This window comes from Monodelphis domestica, chromosome 6 (assembly GCF_027887165.1).
Source record: "Monodelphis domestica isolate mMonDom1 chromosome 6, mMonDom1.pri, whole genome shotgun sequence".
NCBI classification, from domain to species: Eukaryota; Metazoa; Chordata; class Mammalia; order Didelphimorphia; family Didelphidae; genus Monodelphis; species Monodelphis domestica.
The window spans coordinates 10,229,771-10,237,644 of NC_077232.1; positions in this window are offsets into that span (position 1 = coordinate 10,229,771).

Here is a 7,874-nt window from a genome sequence, read left to right on the forward strand (position 1 = left end):
CCAGAAATAACACCAAAAAAAAGTCACATTCATGATATGAAATTGGAATGCCAAAGTAGAAAACTAAATGATGATTGGAATAACAGGCAAGGTTGTCCTTGGAATACAAAATGATTTAAGGCAGAGACTAATAGAGTTTTGTCAAGAAAACTTTCTGATCATAGCAAACACTTTTTTTCAACAGCCTATAATGTCCTACATAGGGACATTACCAGATGGTCAATATCAAAATCCGATTGATTATATACTTTGCAGCCAAAAATGGAAAAGCTCTACAAAGTCAGTTAAAACAAGACCTATAGCCACCTGATTGTGACTCAAATCATGAGCTTCTTATTGCAAAATTCAGAGTTAACTAAAAGAAAATATGGGAAACTATCAGAACACATGGGTTTGATAAACAACATCCTTTAATAATGAACTGGAGGACTTCTATGTAAACTGGAAAGACCCCCATCAACTGATGCAGAATGAAAAGAGCAGAACCAGGAGAATGTTGTACACAGAGACTGATACATTGTAGTACAATTGAATGTAATTGACTTTGCTACTAGTAACAACACAATGACCCAGGACAATCCAGAGGAATTTGCGAAAAAGAACACTCTCCACATCCAGAGAAAGAACTGTGGGAGCAGAAATGCTAAGAAAAACATATGATTGATCACATGGTTCAATGGGGATATGATTGAGGATTTTTACTTTAAATGATCATTCTATTGCAAATATGAATAATATGGAAATCGGTTTTAAACAACACTACATGTATAACCCAGTGGAATTGCTTGTCAATTCTGGGAGGGGGAAGGGAGGAGGAAAGGAAAGAACGTGAATCAAGTAACCATGGAAAAATATTCTAAATAAATGAATTAATTTTTAAATGAAGGAGAAGCAATAACAAAAAAACACAAATAACATCCTTTATGAATATGAAGTTAAAGTGGTAAATAGATTTAAGGGATTAGTTCTGGTAGATAGTGTTCTTGAAGAGCTATGAAGAGTTGTTTGCAATATTGTACAGAAGAATCCAACAAAAACATTCCAAAGAAAGAAAAGAGCAAGAAAGCAAAATAGCTCTCTAATGAGACTTTACAAATGGCTGAGGAAAGAAGGAAAATAAAAAAGGAAAGGTGAAAAGGAAAGATAATACCCAAGCAGGATGCAGAATTTCAGGGAATAACAAGGAGAAATCAGAAAGTTTTCTTAACTGATCAATGCAAGGAAATAGAAGAAAACAACTGAATGAGAAAGATGAAAAAAAAATCTGTCCAATAACATTATGACTATCAAGGGTACATTTCATGCAAAAAAAAATGGGCATGATAAAAGACAAAAATGATAAATACTTAAAAGAAGCAGAATAAGAGTTGACAAGAATATGCAGGACTATTCAAGAAAGAGCTTAATATTACTTTTAACCACATTGGTGTGTTTACTGCTCTAGAGCCAGACATTATGGGGGATGAAGAAGCATTGCTAACAACAAAGATAGTGGAGGTTACAGAATTCCAGCTGAGCTATTTAAAATCCTAAAAGATGATACTGTTAGAGTGCTTCAGTCAATATGATAGCAAATTTGAAAAACACAACAATAGCCACTGGATTGGAAAAGCTCAGTTGATGTCTCAGTTCTAAAGAAGGTCAATGTCAAAGAGTGTTCAAATTACCAACCAATTGTACTCATTTCACATACCAGCAAGGTTATACTTAAGATTCTGGAAATTAGGCTTCATGAATATGTGAAAGACTAGCCAGAATAGGCTGGTTCTTGAATAAGTAGAGGAAGGAATTGGAGACCAAATTGCCAACATTCTCTGAATTATGGAGAAAGTAAATGAGTTGTAGAAAATCATCTACATCTACTTCACTTTGATGGTGTGGTTCACAACAGAATGTGGCAGGCTTTCAGAGAGATGGAAGTCCCAGATCATTTTACTTGTTTCCCAAGGAACCTATAGGCTGGCCTTTAAGCAACAGTTAGAACCAAACATGGAGCAACTGACTGGTTTTAAGGACAGAAAAAGAGTACAAGGCTGTATATTGTTGCCTTATTTATTTAATTCATGTGCAGAGTATATCATGCAAAATGCCAGACTGGAGGGTTCACAAGCTGGAAATAAGGTGGCTGGGAGAAATATTAATGATCTAAAAAATGCATATGGTACCACTTTGATGGCAGAAAGTGAAGAATTAAGAAGCCTCTTGATGGGAATGAAAGAGGGAAGTGTAAAAGTTGGTTTGAAGATTGATATCAAAAAAATTACAATCTTGCAACAGTCCCTACTACTCCTTGGCAAATAGAGGAAAAAGAAATGTAAGCAATATCAGATTTTATATTTTCAGGTTCAAAGATGAGTATACCATAGCCATGAAACTAAAAGATGCTTACTTGTGGGATGCTGGACTTCAATTGCATGGCCAATTACAAAAAGAAACCTGACCTCTCACTTACCCCATTATATAAGGGGATGGTATGTGCACAAATGCCTCTTTCAGACATATTGCCATATCCTGTTTGCCCTAGGAACATCCTTGCCAGCTCTGGGAGCATCCTTGTCAGCATAATCCTAAGAAAATATACATGCATACCTGGTTCCTGCTATGCCTGTTTTGTTTGCCCCTCCCTATAAAAAGGGGCCTCTTGAAGTAGGATGGCACAGGGATCCACTTCGTCCATTGGCCATCATAGACTTCCCATGTGTAAGTTGTCTATAATAAACTTCTATTATTTGTTCTACTGGCTAGTCTGGCCTCATTCTTCAGTATCTTCTTTACCATAGCTTACAAGGGAACTTATTCTCCTAAGCCCCTAATATCAATGTACACCCCTACCTTTTACCTATCTTGTTTCTTTTTAATAAAGTACCCCTATTCAGAGCCAAGGGTCAGTTATATTTATTATCTATGATGCTACGCAAGTCCCTAACCTCTTCAAGTCTCAGTTTCCTTATCTCTTAAATGAGTATAATAGTCGCACCTATCTGGAGTTGCTATGAAGATTTGAGATGATGATCATCATAATGATGATCATAATTACTGTTCATTCTTCATTTTTAAGGGAACCAATAATATCATGGATTGATGTCTTGACTTGTATGAAAATTGGATTTAAGTGAGGTAGACACAAAGTCACTCTCTCTTCCAGTCATCAAAACCCAGTGGCAAGACAAAAGTCAGGATGACTGGTGATGACCCAGGATACAGTGGCAGTCCCTATCAACTATCCATCTATCCATTTATCTATCTACTCACATTTTCATCCAACTATCCATTTATTTATTTATCTTCCCACCCATCCATCCATTTGCTTATCTATCTATCTATCTATCTATCTATCTATCTATCTATCCATCCATCTATGTATCCATCCATCTATCTATCTATCTATTTATCTATCTATCTATCTATCTTCCTTTCCATCTACTCATCTATTCTGTTCTGGGTGGGAGTACTGACTGCCATTTACTAGCTCTGCAGCTCTGGGCAAGTTGGTTCTCCAATCTGAGCCTGTTTTTAGGCTTTATTTAAATCCATCTTTAAAAATAAGAGCTTTGATTAAAAGACTGTCTGCCCTTTGATCTAGCAATAGCACTGCTGCATTTATACCCCCAAAGAGATAATAAGGAAAAAGACATGTACAAGAATATTCATAGCTGTGCTCTTTGTGGTGGCAAAAAATTGGAAAATGAGGGGATGCCCTTCGATTGGGGAATGGCTGAACAAAGTGTGGTATCTGTTGGTGATGGAATACTTTTGTGCTAAAAGGAATGATGAACTGGAGGGATTCCAAGTGAACTGGGAAGACCTCCAGGAACTGATGCAGAGTGAGAGGAGCAGAACCAGGAGAACATTGTACACAGAGACTGATACACTGTAGCACGATCTAATGTAACTGACTTCTCTACTAGCAACAATGCAATGATCCAGGACAATTTGGAGGGACTTATGAGAAAGAACATTATCCACATTCAAAGGAAGAACTGTGGGAGTAGAAACACAGAAGAAAAATGACTGCTTGATTACATGGGTCTATGGGGATATGATTGGGGACGTAGACCCTAATGATCGATCATCCTGATGCAAACATCAACAACATGGAAATAGATTCTGATCAAGGACACATGTAAAACCCAGTGGAATTGTGTGTCGGCTGTGGGAAAGGGTAGGGGAAGGGGTGGGAAAGAATATGATTCTTGTAACCAAGGAATAATGTTCTAAATTGAATAATTAAATAAAATTTTCGAGACTTGGGAAGGCACCATGGTATAGTGGAAACAATGGTGACTTCGGGGTCAGAGGACCTGAGTGCAAACCTCACTTCTGAGTCTTACAACATGTGTGATCTTGAGGAAGTCATTTGATTTCCCTGGGCCTCCATTTCCTCATCTGTTAAAAAAATTAGATTATAGATGACCTCCGTGGTCCCTTTCAGCTCTAGATCTATAATCATATGACCCAAGTATCTCAAATGTATCTTTCTAGTCCTAACAATTAATAAGGGTAGGGACTGGGCATATGATTTCATCCTTACCCGAATATCTAGGAAAGAGCCAGGTAAAGAAGCTCACTCCAACTCAAATTGTTTTTTTTTCCTTATTGTCTGAGAGAGATCTTGTGTGCTAAGAATTTAAACGGGTCACACAGACAGAACGCATTGACCTAGGGATCTCATTACTAGGATTTACTACATTCTTGAGATGGTAAAAAACTGTGTATACATAAAAATATTCATAGAAGCTTTGTTTATAATGACAAAACAATTGGAAAAATACAAATGAATGGGAGAAATGGCTGAACATATTGTGATATTTGAATGGATTGTATTGTGTTATTAGAAATGACAAATATTATAAATATAAAGAAAACAAGGGAAATATATGAAGAGATGAAAAGTGAATAAGAATGATGCATACGATGATTATATTTTTTTAAATAACAGTCACAAAATCAAGAGAAAAAAGTATCCAAGTAAAACAAATCAAAGGGAGCTAAAAAAAGAGGATATTTATATTAGCACCCATGTAATTTACATATTTTAAGCAAATTGTAGACAATATGGAGTTTGTGGTTTTGCACATCATTTTTTATGCAATGTTTAGTTAAAGTTTTTGGTGGTGGTAGTTAAGTACATAATAAAAAATGCATAAGATAAAAAAATACACCATAGTAATTTAGTGTTTGTCAAATCAAAAGATCCAGGCTTTTGAGACAAGAACTCACTATATGGTAAAACCCATTGGGAAAATTAGAAAATAGTATGGCAGAGACTGGGAAGAGACCAACATCTCATACCTTATACCAGGGTCTGCTCAATATGGGTATATGATTTAAACATAAAGGGTAATACCATAAGCAAATTAGGGGAACCTGGAATAGTTTACCTGTTAGAACTATGGATAAGGCAAGAATTTAGAAAGCATGCTAGGATATAAAATGAATAATTTTGATTAATATTAAATTTAAATAGTTTTGTACAAACAAGAAAAATGCAACCAAGATTAGAAGGAAAGGGGGAAGCTGAGTAGCTCAGTGGATTGAGAGTCAGACCCAGAGATGGGAGATCCTGGGTTTAAATCTGGCTTCAGACACTTCCCAGCTGTGTGACCCTGGGCAAGTCACTTGACCCCCATTGCCTAGCCCTTACCACTCTTCTGCCTTGGAACCAATACATAGTATTGATTCTAAGATGGAAGGTAAGGGTTAAAAAAAAAAAAGAAAATATGGTCAAAGCTGATCCCAATATACAATAGTTGAGGGACAGTGAAAGCAAGATATAGTTGTAAAAGCAATTTTCTTGTTTTGACTATATTCAATAATTTACAAGATTGTTTTGTACTGGATCCTTCTATGAAAGAATTGGACTGGGGCTAAATTATCTGCAAGGAATTAAACTTATCTTGACCTTTGGTACATCACATAGTTTTTCAACTTCCTACTTGACAAGGAGACTAACAGTCTGTAAAATTCTATAAGCTCATAGGAAATTGTAAATATAAATATAAAATGTAAGTTCACAGGAAACTCTCACACTTCTTTGAATTAGCAGAAAAGAATTCCTGCATGTAAGATGAGCCTCAGGAAGATCCCTGAAGAGGGACAAAGACAAAGCTTGAAGGAAACATTTTTATATGAGTATCTGACTTTTCAATCAGCAACTTTAGGAATCAATTTCCTTTCCCATAAATCTTGTAAACCCTTGTAATTGTTAAAATACCTGTGTGGAAACATTTGTTGCCTCTTTTTTGTTGCAAATTTGCTGAGCTCTCATTGGTCTATTTACATTTAAATAGAAACCTTAAGTGGCTGCCAGCTGAAGCAGTTTGTTTAGGCTGCTTCCATACCCGGTGTGTGTGTGTGTGTGTGTGTGTGTGTGTGTGTGTGTGTGTGTGTGTGTGTGTGTGTCTTTTCCTTGGGTCTTTCATTTTCATCTTTTCCCTTGCCCCATATCTTTGTGTCCACAGTTTCCCTCCATAGATCACAAGAAGCTACTCATGTTAATGTTTACTGCTCCATCCTTGTGACTCTTCCAAAGGTAACTTGTATGGCTCTCAGGGAGGTGGGCTTGTAGGTTACCTGAAAGGGGAATTCAAGGTTATCATTTCCTCAACATGGAGAGTTGGAAAACTACTGCTTGGTACCAGAAGCTGGGCATCTGGATACGGCAAGCCTCAGAGCCCAGACTCCAAAAGAGCAGAAGACCTCTCCCTGTCCTGGGATAATGGCTCTGGATCTTTCTGAAAGAAAGAATGAAGCTCTTGCCAAGGATTTCAGTCCCACCGGAAGCCAGAGGCTGCAAAGACTGTGACCACCCAAGCCCAGCAATGGACTCTTCAGAGAGAATGTTCAGTGAGTCTAGCAGAAAGCCACACCTCCCTGAGACATCTGCCCAGGGAGGAACAACATGGCGACATCCCAAAAAGGAAACCAGGGATCCGACAGCTTCTGAGGCACAAGTTGCCCATCCCCGTGTGCACTCCTCTTGCATGGTCTCTGTACTTGTTCCGATTTTCATGAATGGAGCCTATGATTGCTAGAAGACAGGCACTAAAGTTCATTGTGAGTTAGGGAAGAAAATATTCTGCTATGATTAGCTTTGCTATTCATGTCAGTGTTTATTCTTTGAGCTAACTGTGTCCTGAGTACCGATTACCAAAAATCCATCCACAGGGACTCGCGAACTCTAAATTTATGCCTTTGTGTTTTACTTTGGAGCCCTCTGGGAACTGGTCCCTGTGATTTGTGGGGTTCCTTCAAAGGGCATTACATCCACAGCGGGTACTCATGAAGAAAACAATCCTATTTTCTTCCTTTCCTTTTGTTACAGATAAAGAGTGGTTGCCTTAAACTGTGACCGCAAAAATATGATTTCAAGACAGTGTCTTGATTTTATATTAAAAATAAAGTGGTTGCCATGGGAAAAAAATTCCCAAATATGAAATACCCAAGTCAGCTGGGTTTTGTGGAGATTTTAATTAATACAAATTAAGGAATTAATGAAAGGGAGAGAGAGAAAGAGGAAATAATGAGAAAAAGGCTAAGCCAGCCTAGGCCAGCCTAGGCTTACGCCTTAAGAGAGAGATCAGTCAGTCTTTAATCACTCACCACAAGATTTGTCCCAAGCAAGATTCTAGTGTTCAGAGAGAGCCACCAGTTCAGCAACTCAGATCCACTTCAGCTTCCAAGGCTGAATTCTCCCTCTTCAGAGGCCTTCTAGCCTCCTTTTAAAGAGAATTTTCTCCTATATCACCCCCCCCTAAGTTTTCACATCTAGCAATCACAATAGACATTTTCACAGGACTGACCATTCTTAATTCACACCTGAGTAGACTAAACTCTTGAATAATTCACATCTGAGTAGACTAAAACTTCACACC